This window comes from Callospermophilus lateralis, chromosome 14, assembly GCF_048772815.1.
Source record: "Callospermophilus lateralis isolate mCalLat2 chromosome 14, mCalLat2.hap1, whole genome shotgun sequence".
Taxonomy (NCBI): Eukaryota; Metazoa; Chordata; class Mammalia; order Rodentia; family Sciuridae; genus Callospermophilus; species Callospermophilus lateralis.
Window position 1 is genome coordinate 86,655,052 of NC_135318.1, and position 17,094 is coordinate 86,672,145.

Here is a 17,094-nt window from a genome sequence, read left to right on the forward strand (position 1 = left end):
TCCAGATAAGAGTTCAGGTTGGCGGCCACCTCCCTTCATTTTAACTTCCTGAGATCACAAACAGAACTCATCAAGCTTGCGTAGACTTCTGAGTGGGAGAGCTCTGAGATGATCAGTTTGTGGTGGTCTGTTAAGGCAGGAGCAGAAAACGAATACAGAGGGTCTGGCGATTGTTTGGAGAATGAAGGGTGTGATGGTCCCTACAGTGTTCTTTCTTTTGGGTTTTAGCCAGATCACAGGCAAAGTCCTATTTCATTTCTTGTTGCCTATTGACCTTTCCCATGTCAGTGCTTGGCCACCTGCTGTTTCTCCAGAACAGAATAGAGGTCAGGAGATTCATCAGGAACAACTCCTAGAGAAATCCTGGGCATGACGCAGGGAAGTGGGGAGGCTGAATTTTGATGGAAATGTGGTCCAGAACTAAGGATTATTTTTGTCCAATTTTATGAGAAAATCATAATATGATAAGAAATTTAAAATGCTCCTACATTGAACCCTTAATAAGAAATATTAAATGTTATGAGAATGCTCTTAGTTTTTGTCAGTGATGTAAAATATGTACACCATGTACCTATCCTCTGAAAAGTTGATTCAATATTCATGGTGGACCCTCCTAACTATATTTTGAAAAAAAAAAAAACCCTCTCTAGGTAAAACACTTATTTTGTTGAAGAAGTATCAATTAACACATCTTTTAAGACCATGAGTAACTAAGGGGATGAGATATAATAAATTGCATCTTGAATTTTATTGTATTCTTATTTTTATTTTCCTCCTCCTCCCTATTATTATTATTATTATTATTATTATTATTATTACTATTACACCAGTGATTGGACCCAGGAGGCACTTAACCACTGAGCCACATCCCCAGCCCTTTTTGAGACAGGGGCTCGCTAAATTGCTGAAGCTAGCTTTGAACTTATGATCCTCCTGCTTCAGCCTTCTGCGCCACTGGGATTATAGGTGTGCACCACCATGCCTGGCTTTAATTTTTTTTTTTTTTAAAGTAGATTGGGTTGTATTTATCCTCTTGGTGTGTCCTAAAGGCAAAAGTGCCATGAGCTTCCTTAATCTATCGGGTCACTAGGTCTTTGACTCAATCTTGGGAGGAGCCTAGCAGGTGACCAGGTCTCCACAATCTGCTCAGGTCTCTGCCATCACGGGTGTTATACCTTCTGTTTAGTGTCCCCTGCACTTTACTTGTCTACATCTAGAAGGTGCCACCAAATGTCCCATTTATATAATCCTCCTAAGCCAGCAAACACATTCCAGTATTCCTCCAAATCCCCATTTGACTGACTTCTCATAAGAGTTATTTTCAAACTTTGAAGCAGGGACTTTATTTTTGGCAGGGATAATGGATGAAGCTGGTTGTGGCAAATATGACCGGCTGATCTCCCTTGGAGACCCCAAGCCTACCTGTCAATGAGCCTTACACCCCCACCCTGCTTCCTTAGACCCCACATTCCTTTATAATTTACTCTATCTAGTCAGGTATGAGGCTTCCTGGTGGGTGACATGAAGAAGCAAGTATCCCCCATTTATAGTAGACTCCGCTATGATCTCCCTGGAAATAAGAACTAATGTGTCAGATTTCGCCTTTTTAAATTGTCTGCTGTCTTCCTTATGCTAGTCTGAGCTCCAGTGGGTGTCAATTTCATACACTCCTGGGTCTGACTTGGTAGCAGCTGGCCTGGTACCAAAGAGACATCAGATATACATTTGTTGAGTGAATTCAGATCACACTCATACAAAGGAGGATCCCGAGAAAGTGAAACCCAGGCACACAATGCAATGGTTAATATAATAAACTTTAGGGAAAACTAGTCCTAGGTTTGAATACCAACCCTTTCCTTTGTATGTATGTGATCTTGGACATGGATTTAACCTCCAAACTTTACCTAACTTTGTTGTTGTTGTTGTTGTTGTTTGCTTTTTTGTTTTCCTTTCATAAAAGACATATAATAATAGTGATCCCCTCACTACTGGGAGGATCATATGTGATGGTGTCCATAAAATAAATGACACAGTGCTTGTCACATAGCAAGGGCTCAATTATTATTATTACTATGAATACTGAGCTGGAGAAGAGGGAGGAGCCAGTAGTAAGGCTGGGGGTGGGAGATGCTGAGTGAAGCCACAACCAATGAAAAGCCTGTGCTGGAGCAGGGAGAAACTTCCCCCATCACATGTCGGTGGCCCTCTAAATTTGATTTTTATAGAGGAATGGATATATGACCTCCATAGACGTATTTTGAAATATACGTAAGTGAATGCATGTGAAATATACACATGTGAATGCAAATTCATATTTAAATTACTACCAATGTGAATGTTGGACACATGCAAAAAGTTAATTAAAGCCATCTGCATTTGCAAACATTTTATCAATTGCAAAAAGCCCTTGAGGTCCCTTGGGAGGATGGGGGATGGAAGGGGTGCAGGTGAAGGAGGAGAATCTCAGAATGTCCAAAAGCATTTGATTGGATCCTCCGTGCTCTAAATGTTGGCCTGTCTCAGAATTTTGAGAATATCTAATTGTCTTCATTTACTTGCCACCAAAGGAGATGAGTATGACATCTCCTGCTCCATTAACTGTTTATTGGCCTTGTGACTGGGTAATTGATCCAAAACAGACAACTGATCACCTCGATGTGAAGTAGAAAAACAATATTGTGTTGGCTGTCATGACAGAGTCTGGGAAGGGTTTTTCTGTTTCAGACTCCTGATACCAGCTGTGGGAAAGGAATGTGTGTACGTTAAGGTCTCTAAAATGTAAGCCATTGGACTGTTCTTGTTTTCTAAATATGTTAGGCCAAATCAACTTTAATGAGTGACTTGTTTTCTTGTTCTACCCAATGAATAGTCTCCCCTTATCCACCAGGGGCATGTTTTGGGAGCCCCAAATGGTGTATGAAACTGAAAATAGTACTAAGCCTGAGATGTACTGTGCTTTTTTTTCCCACCTAAACATACCATACCTATGATATTGAGAAATCAGGCATAGTAGGAGACTAACAACTAATAGCTACTAATAAAACAGAATACCTAAAATTATATACTGTAATCAAAGTTATGTGAACGTGATTTCTGTGACACACACACAATATCTCATTGTCCTGTCTTCACCTTCTTGTGATGATCTAAGATGATCCATGGCTCTGTGATGAGATGAAGCAGGGTGAATGACTGTGCACTTGTACACTGTTTGCAGTGTGTGTCTTTTCCTTATTTCACAATTTCACACAGAGAATTTCTGTTCTTTCTGTAGATATAACCAACTTCAACATATGATGTTTTCTCTTTCCTTATTAAACTTTTATTAAATCTTTTACCTGTTTAGTTAAAGGAAGCACTTTACAGCTTCTCTTTAGCATAGTCCAATTGCCAGTACCACTACTCTTGTGCTTTGGGATCTTTACTAAGTGAGATAAGGATTATTTGAGCACTAGTACTGTGATACCACAGTAGTCATTTTGATAACCAAGATAACCACTAAAATGATTACTGGTTGGGTAAGGAATAGAGAGTAGATACACTGGGCAAGGGATGGTTCATGTCATGATTGGGATGGAGCATAGTAGCTAGAGATTTCATCGAGGTACTTAAAATGACATGCTATTTACAACTTATGAATTGTTTATTTCTGGAATTTTCTATATAATGTTTTCAGACCTCGGTTGACCATGAAACCTTGGAAAGCCAAACCACAGATAAAGGAAAACTATTGTGTGAAATAGAGAGGTCTTGAGAATTCCTTTCCCACACTGCCAGTGCTGATGGCATACACAATCTTGGACACTAATTTAGCTTCTAGTGTCTCCATTTTCTCATAGGACAAACAGAAATTCAGTTATGTGCCACCTAACAATAGTTTGGTCAATGATGGACATGCTCACATTGGATGAAGGTCCCTTAAGATTTTAATGGAGCTGAAAAGTTCTCATTACCTAGTATTTTTACTATACCCTTTTTATGTTAAGCTATATTTAAATACACAAATACTTACCTTTTTGTGTGTTATAATTGCCTATAGGACTCAGTTCAGTAACTTGCTGCACAGGTTTATAGCTAGGAGTGTTAGGATCATGGAGCATAGGTGTGTAGTAGGTGGTACCATCTGTCATCCTCTGTAGTGTTCATACAGCAATGAATTTGCCTAATGACACATTTTACAGAACATATCTTTATTGTTAAGTGATGCATGATTGTAATATCTTTGGTGCTCTTGCTACAGAGTTTTGTGAAGATTAAGATGATAGATTCAGAAATATAGGGGTCAAAAATGGAAGTGCTACAGAGTTGTTTGCTTGCTTCCTCTTATTGTTCTTGACATTCCTGTTTCTTCTTCTCCTCCAATCTTCCTCTCTCCTGCTCTGTCTGTTGGGACCTTTATCCCTTGGGAGACAGAAGGATGTGAGTGAAACATTGGATATCAGGGATTTCTCCATGAGTCAACTCTACTCTTTCCATAATGGAAACCATGCAAACTAGGCTGTATGGTATAGCCTCTTGCTCCTTGGCTACAAGCCAGGACAGCATTCTAATGTATTGAATCTATAGGCAATTATTATACAATGGTAAGTATTTGTGTAACTCAAAATTGCACCTAGAGGTCATCCAGTCACATTGTTATTTTACCTGACAAAAGTCAAAAATGACTATTTTTTTTTTTGGTACTGGGGTTTGAACTCAGGGGCACTTGTCAGCTGAGCCACATCCTCAGACCTATTTTGAATTTTATTTAGAGACAGGATCTTACTGAGTTGCTTAGTGCCTCGCTTTTACAGAGGTTAGCTTTGAACTCGTGATCATCCTGCCTCCGCCTCCAGAGCCGCTGGGATTACAGGCATGTGCCACTGTGCCTGGCTCCGACAAACTGACAAACTACTTTTAATCCTAAACAAATCTATGTGCAAACAGGAATGCAAACAGATTTTAAAAAGAGGTGTTCTATTTTGTATGGGAATACAAAGAAGGGGGATGGGTTTAGAGGGCTTCTGCATGGGGCTTACCCAGAGCTTCCAAATTCCACAGAAAACCAGGTGAAAAAACGGTTCTGTCTTCAATCTCCTCATTTTATGTAGGACATAGAAGATTGGAGAGCCAAAATGACTTGAAGCTAAGGCAAGAATGCCTTGTGAGCAAGCCCACTTTAATGAAATGACCATGAAGACTCATCGCCTAATGTCCCTGTTAAAGGAAGAATTAGAGCACATCATCCCACAGGAGATTCACAAGGCTGCGAGGTCTGCAGTTTTCCTATCTGTCCTGGATCAGCTGGGGTGTTGGTGAAGTGGCTTCACCTAGAGAAACCCAACCCCTCTCAGGGTCTTAGATCCTCATTTGTGAAATGAAGCGGTGGGTGATGAAATGCCCCCTGTGAGCCTATGATTCAGAATTTCCAGTTTTCTTCTTTTATAAATGAAGAAAAGTTCTTTCCAGGCTATTGCAGCAGGTAGAATCATCCAAAATATTTTTTTGGGGTGTGGTTATTATGTGCCTGCCATTATTTATAGGTGTTTGGGATAAATCAGTGAACAGAGTAGGAAAAAAAAAATGCTAGTATCATGGAGCTGGTGTGGCTACCAAAGGACAGAGTTTCGGGTGATAATTTATGCCAGTACAGTCCTTTGGGCCAATTGGGAAGTTCTGACCCACTGATGGTGTTCATCTCCAGTAAAAATACTGGACAGACTCTCTTGAAGGGGAATCTGCTAGTATTGGGGATTTGTTGTATTTCCTTTTAATCTTTTTCACAATCTCGAAAGGTAGATGCTATCATTCCCTTTTTACCAAAAAGAACCAGAAAGCTCAGGACATTTTGCAACAGCTGCCTAATGCTACCTATTAAAAAAAAAAAAAGAAAAATCAAGAAACCGGGATTTCCCATAAGCCCTCTGGTCCTTCTGTGTGTCTATCTTCTCCCCAAGATTTCCTCTCCCAGTGAAAAGGCTGGGGCATTACAAAGAGTTTCTTTTAAACCAAACCCATTTGGTTAGTCATCTTTGCTAATTTAATAAAACTGCATTAGGAAGTCTAGAAAATACACTGTGATACATATACCCCTTTGATTTTTGAAGCTGAGATTTAAAAACAAAACAAAACCAAACAAAGCAAAATGAAAACATCCCTGAGGGTCAAGAAGCCTGAAGGCATGATATCACTAGGTATCACTAGGTCTTCCCAAGGTGACCCCCCCCCCCCCAGGAATCTAATACCTAGTTGCTCTACAGCGCTTGAAATGCCAGCATAATGTCTGACGTCCCAAGCCACGACTTCATTCTGGTTGCCTGACTTCTCTGCTTCATTGTCTCTGAGTTGAGCATGTCGGTTTGCTTTTGCAGTCCTCTGTGTTTAGAGAGAGAGAGAGAGAGAGAGAGAGAGAGAGAGAGAGGACCAAGAGAAGAAAGAAAGCAAGAGCAAGCGAGGGAGACACAGAGAGAAAGAGCAAGAGAGAGGAGACCAGCTGGAGGGAGTATTTATAGCCCAAATCTAATGGGGTCTCTGGGGCTGCAAGCTGCGTTGGTGGTATACAGTGATTGGATCATACAGTAGTGTCATTTTCTGCCTTCAGACAGATGGGGCAGGGGCTAGCACCAAACAGGTGGTGGTCCATTATTCAGGCTTGAGTGGGGTTGAGTGTTCAGACTTGATGCAAACATGTGATAAAAGACCAGACAGAGCAGGGTTTGAATGAATGGGTTATCCTGCAGCTAACATTTGTTCAGCCTGACCTAAAGAAATTTAGTTAAGCCTGCCCTGCATCTAACAATGGCCATGTAAATGCATTAATGTGACTGGTGAAATGTGGTTTTTCTACCAGCTTGGGCCAACTAACATAGTCCTAGCAAGAGAAAAAAAAAAAAAAAACATGATAATTTTTTTTTCAGTCTTATTTTTAGAGAGTGGTCAGAGCCAAGAGGGCTTTCACTCTTTTTTAGGACAGAAATTTTCTCTTTTAACTCAGGTGTGATGAATAGTCTGTGGGCTGGAATGGGAGTTGGAAGTCAGCAGTCTCTCAGGGCTAGTTAGCTTCAAAGAAATTAATGAGCTTTAAGTTGAACCTGTTGGAGAGACTTAGCAACAGGTTGAAGTAGAAGCAGTTTATTTTGGTAAGGGTGGATGTAGGGCCCTGGAGGTATTAACATTTTAATCCACCACAGGTGGTCTCCCAATTTCTGGATCCAAGCTGGCTTCCATTTCTGTGATCTGACCGAATCTGATACTAAACCTGTTTTTCTGATCTCTTAGATAGTGCTACCAATATTTTCACCAGGCAACTACACTGACTATCTTTAATTGTTTTTTTCATTTCCCCCCTCTAATTTTAGGTATGCTTACTGCTGTAAGAAATGGGGAATTGAAATGACATGGCTGGCGCAAACACTTCGGAGTCACCTTTTAGAAATGTAAATCAACCTGTTGGGACTTTTAACTCTTAGTACAATTCTTTTCAGTGAGGACAGACAGCAATTTTAAACCTGTATTACTTACCAAACACATACAGACATGCAAACACATGGTCATACAAACACAAAACAAAACAATAAACAAAGGCTTTGTAGATTTTTAAAAACATTTTACATTGAGAGCTAACCCTTGTAAATTGGTCTATGAACAAAACAATGTGTAAAAATGAAACCTCTATAGTTGAATAAAATAGGATTGCTCAGAAAAATACATTATCCTCTGCAGGCCAGAAAAAAAAAATAAGCTCAAAAAAATGTACAATTATAAAAGCCTTCCTGGCCTCTGGCCTGATGTAGCCCTCAAATGTAAAAAGCAATTAATAAAAGAAGTGAGGGCTTGTGGGCACTCAGAGAAAGAAGGATTTTGATTTTTTTAATTGTAAGGGAATATAGAAAAAGGCTGTGTCCACGCTCCTCCCTTAAGGGATTTCCCAAAGAAGCAGCAAGGGAGCCTGCTTCCATCAGTCTAACAGTTAAACTTTTGAGGGAGAATTTTCTCTTTAAAATTGTGTTCTCTTGTGCCTTGTGTGGTGACATTTTCCCTGGAGTTCGTGGGACTTATTAGAGTGTTCAGGACAGAATATTCTGCTCTGGTATCCCCTGCAAGATTCACACATTGGCCCCATATTTTGGCAATTATTATAGATTGATGAGGGCTGAGAGGTATCTGAGTTTTTTTGATCTGGTTCTAAGCCAGCTTTTCCTGGTCTCTTGGATAGCATTACCAATATTTTAGGCTGGCATTTTGTAGCTTTATCAGCTGGGCTGCCATGGTTTTTAAAAACCTTCTGGACCAACTCCAATTGGGATATATTTATGGTGGCAAATTTGAGTAAAGCAACATGAGACTGCAACAAACAGAGAGGAAGAGACTTCTAAAATCATTTTGACTTTTTCTAAGTCTCAGCCTGGAAGAAGTTAAATAGACTTTTTAAATCTATATTTTCACATTAGTTCTCTACTGAGCCTTTTTGAAGCCATGTATATTCCAGTGCAAGCCTTAGGGAGGTGCCTAGGGCTTTTTAACCATTTCCCCCACCACCCAGTGGGTGGTCATCAGGCCAGGTTAGGATTTGGTTTCCCATGACAAAGCTACCAATTAAAACAATAAGTAGAACCAAAAGGAAGGTGAACGTCAACAATTTGACAGGGTGCTGAGCGTGACTCAAGTCAGAGGATGGTGGTTTATTGGGTCCATGATGTGTCCAATCTTCCAAAACAAAAAGAAAGGAATTGCTGGGGTGAACAGTCAGAGGAAATTGTCAGGATCAGAGACAGACATGGACAAGACACTCTCTCCTCCAATACCCTGGCATCAGACCATCCCCAAGGTCTAGTTACTGGCTCAATTTGTTAAACACCCTGTCAAAAAGTGCTAGAGTTACAAGTCTGAACTGCACCAGATACTCTTACACAGGTGGGCTTGAATCCGTGACCGCTGGGTGCCAGACCATGCAAACCAGAAAGCTCCCACAACTTCAGAGAAAAGGCAACCCTCTCTGTGAAGCAAGGATCAAGAATCCCTCATGCCCCAGAGCCACATTCCTGACTCCTGAAATCTGGCTGGAGCCTCTGAATATTGTGGCACATTGGAAATGACTGGGTCAGTCTTGAGCACGACATAAAATTTTATTCACCATGGCAGCATGGAAGGACAGCAAGCAATCTTCCACCCTTTGAAAAAGGTAGGGTCCATTTTAATAGCTAAAAACTGCAAGAAACCAGTAAATCAAACCATTAACAACATAAGAACTTGGTCAAAGTGATCTAGCTAAAAAAGGGGGGGGGACTAAAAGAAGTACATCTACCAAAAAAGGGGGGGTGGACTAAAAGAAATACATCTTCCATTGTATAAGAATAAAAGCAACACTTTTTCAGCTGCTATGCATTGCTTAACATTGTGTGCTAAGAAGGATGGGTGAGGTGGGTTTTCTTTTGTGAGAGCTATTATTTTATATGAAATGCAGTCTCACTGTAAAATGGAGTTTGTCTGCTCAAGGCATATATAATTTAACCCATAATATGATGAAATATTAACTCCATTCCCGTAATAAAGAGCTTTCTCAATCATTCATTTTTTCTCCTTCCAACTTCACCTCCATCCAATATACACCAGACATTTTCAATTCTATAATGGAAAACATACAAATAAAAAAAAATCTTCACTAACATACCTTGGCTAAAGGATCACAACAGATTGATACCCAATGTCCTTCAGGATCAGGACCTTTCCTGTCTTCCAGCCTCATCTTCCTCCACTCACTTTCACAATCATTTATGCATTCCAAGATAAAAATTTAAAAAATAAATAAATAAAAGCAACTTCTCCTGATTCTCTGGTTGCACAATGCTTGATGTATATTTTAAAAAATTTGTTCACATTGCCCTTTCTCCAATATGGCCCTCAAAAAGTGTGGAACAAGGGGCTTTCTCTATTTTGGCACATGCGCATTCTACTCTCTAGCCATCACACTAGAACAACCCTGTAGTTACTCTTTATCTCTGTACCCTGTGATACAGCATTGAGAATTTGTGTTGAGGTATGGGAGCAAAGTTTAAAATTATTTTCTCCCAGAAGATTACTAGGTCAGCCATGGAGGATGAATGCCTGTAATACCTGCAACTCAGGAAGCTGAGGCACAAGGGTCACAAGTTCTAGACCATCATAGGTAACTTAGTGATACCCTGTGTCAAGATAAAAGTACTGGGTTAGAAATGTAGGTCAGCAACAGAGAGCTTGCCTGCCCAGTACAAGGCACTAAGTTTAATACCAAGAATCATTAAAAAAAAGAAAGAAAATAAAGAAAAAAAACAAGTTTTCAAAACAAATAAAATTTAATAAATTCATGAGGAAAAGCTATATAAACCAGGACACTATTAGCAGAAACACTGACATTTAAAAGTGAACAGAACCTAACTGAGCAATATGTAATAGGAAGGAATACTTCAAAACTAATTTTCTGAGGTCAGAATTACACAGATTTCAGAGCCCAAGACAGTATAAGAAAACTATAGATAAACAAATTCTGGCAAATGTTATGAAAAAAAGAATATTTACCAAATTCTAACAAAGTGAATTCAATAATGCATTTAAAAAATGATAGGAGTAAGAATATAACTAGGGAAGAGAGTATTTATCTAATGCCCACAAGGTCCTGGGTTTGATTCTCAATAACACACATACACACACACACACACACACACACACACACACACACACATGAAAAACAAGTAAAACCATCCTACATCATGATCAAATGGGATTTATTCCTGAAATATAACATAATTCAACATGTGGAAAATTACTGCATTCTACTATATTCATTGAAGGAAGGATAGAAACCACATGATTATTTCAGGTGATGCAGGGCGGGAAAGCACTTGACAAAGTTCAACACTCATTCATGAGAGAAACAATTAATAAACCAAGAGTAGAAGGCATCAGTCTCAGCATCATAAAAACTATATAAGAAAAGTCCACAGCTGACACCAAACTTAACAGAAGAAGACTGGAAGCCTCTCCTCTAAGATCAGGAAGGAAGCAAGGATGCCCAGCCTTGCCACTTCTATTCAACAGAGTACTAGGAGCTCTATGAGCAAGTAGGCCAGTAAAAGAATTAACAAACTTCCAAATTTGAAAAAAGAGGTAATGTTCATGGATGACAGAAAAAAAAAACAGCCTAAATGTTCCTCACAAAACTTTCAGAGATGACTTCAAAATTAATTAAATTATAGGATAAAAATAACTTATGTTCCTATGTGCTACAAATGAACAGTTCAAAAAAGAATAGAAGAATTAAATCTTATTACATAAGCAACATAAAGAATGACATAGTAGGTGGGGTTGTGGCTCAGAGGTAGAGCACTTGCCTAACATATGCAAGGCCTAGGTTTGACCCTCTGCATTACATAAAAATATATCAAATTTAAATATATCAAAGGGTATTGTGGACAGCCACAAGAAATATATAAATATTAAAAAGGAATAAAAAAAGTGATAAACTTACCAGAGATGCAAAAGACTCAAATTTTCAAAACTTCAGAACATTATGGAAAGAACTGGAATGAAAAACAAATAAGCAAAAGGTGTTGTGGGGAGCCACATTAAGTGACCACACCTTTCTGTCCTGATGCACTACAGAGATTTGAAAGATCACTGTAGTCTGGCACAGTGGTGCCATGACTTGTGACTGGGTTTTTCCCCTGCTCAGAGAGAAAGGAGATACTCTTTGTGTGGTGTGTCCCTAGGTGAGACCTATATTCACCTGCTCCCTGGTAGTCCTGACCCTTCTGGCCTTTTTTGAATAGAAGTTTCTAAGAACTTGAGTCCCCTCAATAAAAGCTCACTTCTGTACATGTTTCCTCTCTCTTGTCACCCTCTTATGACTTTCTCATGCTGTCCCTTTTGGGAGCCTCAGGAAAAGAGCCAGGGAAGCTGTCCTGAAGCTTGTGTAAAGGTAAATTGTGTCTGTGTTTTATTTTGTGTCCCTGCAAATTCACACAAGTGATCTTAGTTCAGCTGCCCACGCTGGTCAGGGACAGCAAGGTATCTTATGTTCAAGAGCTGAAAGACTTCATATTGATAATATTTCCATATAACACACACTTCTGTATAAATCCAATAAAGTTCTTAGGAAAATCTCAATGGTATAATGTATATATAGGAAAAAACAAATTAAATTTATATGCATTCTCAAGAGATACTGAATTGCCCAAGCAATCTAAATATGGAAGAATTAATAGATCTCACAAATTCTAAATTCAACACTTCACAATTCTCCAGTAAAAACTCTGGTACTGACATGAAGGGCAACATACAGAACACTGAAACACAACAGTGAGCCAGGAAGAAACCCATGTGTATATGGAAAGATGGTCTTCAACAAGGGTGTCCAACTCCACACTGGGGAAAGGACAGGATCTTAAATATTTAGTATAAATAAAATTGATGTTCATATGCAAAGAATGAAGTGAGATTCTTATTTCACACCATATGTTTAAAACAACATGAAATACAAGAAAGACTTAAATGAAGGCCTGAAGCTGTAAAAACCCTAAAAGAAATGATAGCTTAATGACATAAAATATGTTTATGGCCTCTTGGATTGACATTAAAAGCACAGGTAACAAAAGCCAAAAAAAGACAAATATGGCCACATGAAACATGAAAAAAGTAGCGCTAAGGATGTAGCCCAGTGGTAAGTATGTGCTTAGCATGTATAAGACCTGAGTTTAAGCTCCAGTAAATACACACACAAAAAAACATACATACACACATACACTACTGTTTCTGTTTCCCTGGTTGAACTGTCATTTATACATATTTTGTTCCCCCTTTGAGGAAAAAGTTTGGGGGTTTGACACAGGATAGTTATACAACTTTAGGTGGAAGTATCACTTTGTGATTGTTCTTATTTGAAGAACTTGTGCTCATTTAAAGTATGGCTTCAGAAGTTTTGTATGGGTGCCATGTTGACATGCCTATCACTCCTTTGGTTTCAAACAATGATTATTCTGAAAATTCTACTGAGAAATAATTTCAGTTTTCTATAGTGCTTCAAGGTAAACAATGTGTAATTTTTATACAACTGATAAGTTTAAGATATTTAAGATGACAGAGAATATTAGACAATATATTGAGGGGTTATTAATGTAATCTAGGAGCTAAACACAATTAGCTACAGTAGACCTTATTAAGTGTGTCACATGTGTCTGTGTATGGTCCATGTTGTTAATACCAGGAGAAAAAAAAAAAAAAGGTTGAACTAAAATAAGTCACATTTTTTGAATAAAGAAATGGTACTCTCTCTGGACTCATAGAATTTTAACCAGATGACAAAATACCAAGAAAACCATGACCTCTAATACCCCTACAAATGAGACCATGAGAGGTGAGGGGGAAGTGAGCACCTAGACTGGGTGCCTCATTCAGGGAGATGAAATTAACCTAATCAGGGGAAAGCACATCTGAAGCAAAAGGATGCTCAAAACTTCTGTCCGGGAACATCTTGGTATTACATTTGCTGTATCTTACATTTCCTTTGGTGTCATAAATGATAATTTTTATTTTAGTGGCCTAGAACCTGTTTATTCTATATAACACTAGTGTGTTGTACTGATGATATCATTTCTCCATATCTACTAGGAAAGGAAATTTCTGTGAATCTGCCATAAGCTTAAATGTGTTATAGAAATTTGAACCCAAACTATTTGGAAAGTCTTTTCTACTCTTCCAAACAAAGAAGCAGAATATTATTATTATAATTATTATTATTATCATTCAATGTAACTTTATTTAGTATTTATTGCACATAACTCAAGGTCTTTAATTTCTAACCACCAAACGTTCAAAGGACTATTTTTCCATGAAGATTAACATTGACATTAGTGAATTCATTTATTCGTGTTGTGTTTTTATTGTAAACATCTGAATGACTCACATTGCCATAGATCCTGAATTCATAAGCGTGGACCACGCACTGGCGGGTAGCAAGCCACAAAGTCACTCTGCAAGCAAATGGATACTCTGCATAATGAGAAAATTCATAGAACAACATTGAATGTCCAATCTAAGTCATCTCAGAATTATACATATCTTGACTTCTTAATTCATAGAGGTCTAGAACTCAACTGGTTGGTTGGTGATGAGGTTTACCTGATTTCGGGAGAATTTTTCCTGGAATAATTAGGGAAAGGGGACTCAATCTTTCTTCTTTGTTGCTTGCTCCTCCCCAGCACCTTCTTCTTTCTTCTCTTCAGCTTCTTTGGTTTCTTCTCCTTCTTCACCTTCACCTCCTCCTTCTCCTTCCTCTTTTTCTTCTTCAGATTCTTCCTTGGCAGCTTCTTCCTCTTCGGCTTCCTCCTCTTCCTCACCCTCTTCCTTTTCCTTCTCCTTCTCTTCAGCTTCCCCTTCAGAGGGCCGCTTGTCCATGGCTTCCTAGGCTTTGGCAGCCTCGATGGTCTCCTCCACCTCGATCTGCTCTTCCGGCTCGTGGCTGATGTAGTAAAAGGAGAAGGTGTGGGCGGACATCAAGTAGGAACTGGTCTGGAGACCTCCATAGGCAGGTTGGCCAAAGACCTGGGAGCTTTGAGAGTAGCCGCTGGTTAAGCTGCCCACGCTGATGTAACTGAGCAGGGTCTCCTCGCCTTCCAAGAGTTTCCTGTAAGCTGCTATCTCAATATCTAAAGCCATCTTCACATTGAGGAGGTCTTGGTATTCTTTTAGGTAACAGCCATTTCGCTCTTTGTGGTTCTCAGTTCATTTTCTAATTTGTTGATTGTGTGCTGTATTGCACTGATGTCGGCGTTCTGCTTGTCTTCTAGCTCCTGCAGCTGCTTCTCAAGGGCTTCCTTCTTACCCCAGCACGCTTAGATCTCCAGGATCTTGGCCTTGAGCAAGCGAGGGCTCTAGGACACCTCCTCCTTGGCAGCACGCACTGCGTCAGTGTTCTTGGCTGTACTCTTGGTCAGCACCGTGAAGCGACTCTTGAACCACTCTCATTCTGCATGTTCTTGGGGGCCCGCTTCTCATATTGTGCGCGGATGTCCTTCAGCGCAGCAGAGAGGTTGGGCTTGGAAGACAAGTCCATCTCCACTGAGATCTTTGCATACTGGATCTGCGCCTGCAGCTTGGCGATCTCCTCTTCTTGCCCTTTTTTTTTCAGAAAAGCGATTTTGTCGATCAGGCTGTCCATATGCTTTTCGAGCTCAGCGGGGCCAGCGCCGCCTCCTCTGCGCCTTTGCGCGCCTCCATCAGCAGGCCCTCGGCGTCCTCGTGGCTAAGCACCCCCTCTTCATAGCGCGCTTGCAGGTTGCTCAGAGTCTCCTCCAGCCGTTCGCTCTCGCCCTGGTGCGCCTGCTTCTTGTTGGTAGCGTCTTCCCCGCCAGGCGCGGGTCGCGAATCTCCTGCTCCTACAGCTCCCAGAAGCGGGACCGCTCGGAGTACTTCTGGCGCAGCACCAGCAGCTCGGCTTCCAGCACCTTGTTCTGCTGCTCCAGCTTGTGCGCGCGCTCGATGAAGTTGGCAAAGCGGTCATTAAGGTCCTGGAGCTGCGCCTTCTCCTGAGTGCGGATGGACTTGTGGTCGTTACTAATGGCGGCTGCCTAGCTCAGGTCTAGGTTCTCCAGGCTGTGCATCAAGGAGCCGGAACTAGACGAGTAGCTGTGGCACACGGAGAGCGAGGAGGACACCTGGGACCAGTACCTGGAGTAAGCGGAGCGCGCGGTGCTGTAGAAGCTGCGCACGCTGGAGATGTGCACCTGGGGAGTCTCCACATAGCGCCGCTTGTAGGAGGTCTAGGCTCATAGCTAAAAGAACTCATGCTGGCGGCCAGTGCCCCCTGGCCGGTGGCGGAGATGGGGGCCTAGAGAGGAGGAAGGACGGGTGAGAAAGGGAAAGGGAAGGATGGATGACTGTGTGCCTATTATTATTATTATTATTGTTATTATTTTTCCTTAAGACATTGCCATAGTTTCGACTTGAGAGTACCCCAGAAACCAAGGTGTTCAAGAATTGTTCCCCTGGGTGGTGCTCTTGGGAAATGATGAATGTTCAGAGGTGGGGCCTAGAGAAAAGTTGTTGGGTCATTGGGGGTGTGCTCTCAGAGGCAAGTGATTTTTGGATTTATTTTATTCATTTATTTATATGTGGTACTGAGAATCCAACTAGTGCCTCTTGCACACATGCTAGGCAAGTGCTACCACTGATCCACAACCCAGGACTAAGATGAGTGGTTTTGTTTCAACACATGCTGTCACCATGAAGTGCAGCTTTTCTCCAGGTCCAAATAGTTTTGCCATGGTCTCCTTTATGAGGGCAAAATGTTCTTTGCATATCTTTATTGGACCAGCCTGGCCAGGCTATGTCTTTCAAGAATAGTAGACTTTAGAGCTTTGAACTCAAGTTTGTCTTGTGACTTTCATCAACCAATGAAATATAAGTAGATTGCAATTTGTGTAATAATGAGAAATATTTATCATCTATTAGGCATATTTCTTTTCTTTTTTAATTTATGAATAACAATTTTATTGTATTTATGAATCTAATATAATGTTTGGAGTTATTTATTACCACAGCACTCTTCAGACAAAAATGACTGATTCACAAAACTTTGGTTGTATTTTAAAACTGTATCATGCAATTGAGTCTTTGAAAATATTTATTAAATTCCCAGGTATACATTTATTATAATTGCATCTGAGGATCCTTTTGTCAATTGAAATATACTTTTTGTATTACTTAGAGGAAAACCCATTTCCTTATTGAAATGTTTCAAGAGGCTTGTTCTCTTTTCAGGCTCAAAAATGAAGAGGTAGAACCCAAGATCCAAACCACATCCAGGATCATGGAAAGGCATTTGTTCAGGTGCCTTACTTCATGTGCAGAAACTGATTTAGGGATTGTGAAATAAAACATGTGGGAAGCCATTGGTTTTGCCTAGGCTCTGAATTAGAATAGACAGACCAAATTAACATGGAATTCCATCTCAGTAGCTGAGTGCTATGGATCTCCAATGGCCCTAAAGGCCATGTGCTGCAGGTTGGGTTGCCAGCCTTTGGTACCACTGGAAGGTGGTAGAAACTTTAGGAGGCAACTTCAGTAGAAACACATTGGAGGGCA

General features: G+C 40.3%; 1 pseudogene; it reads right to left on the reverse strand.

Annotated features, from left to right (window-relative positions):
• Positions 1 to 14,175: 14,175 nt before the first annotated feature.
• On the reverse strand, positions 14,176 to 15,796 carry LOC143380597 (neurofilament light polypeptide pseudogene; annotated as a pseudogene).
• Between the last annotated feature and the right edge of the window lie 1,298 nt (positions 15,797 to 17,094).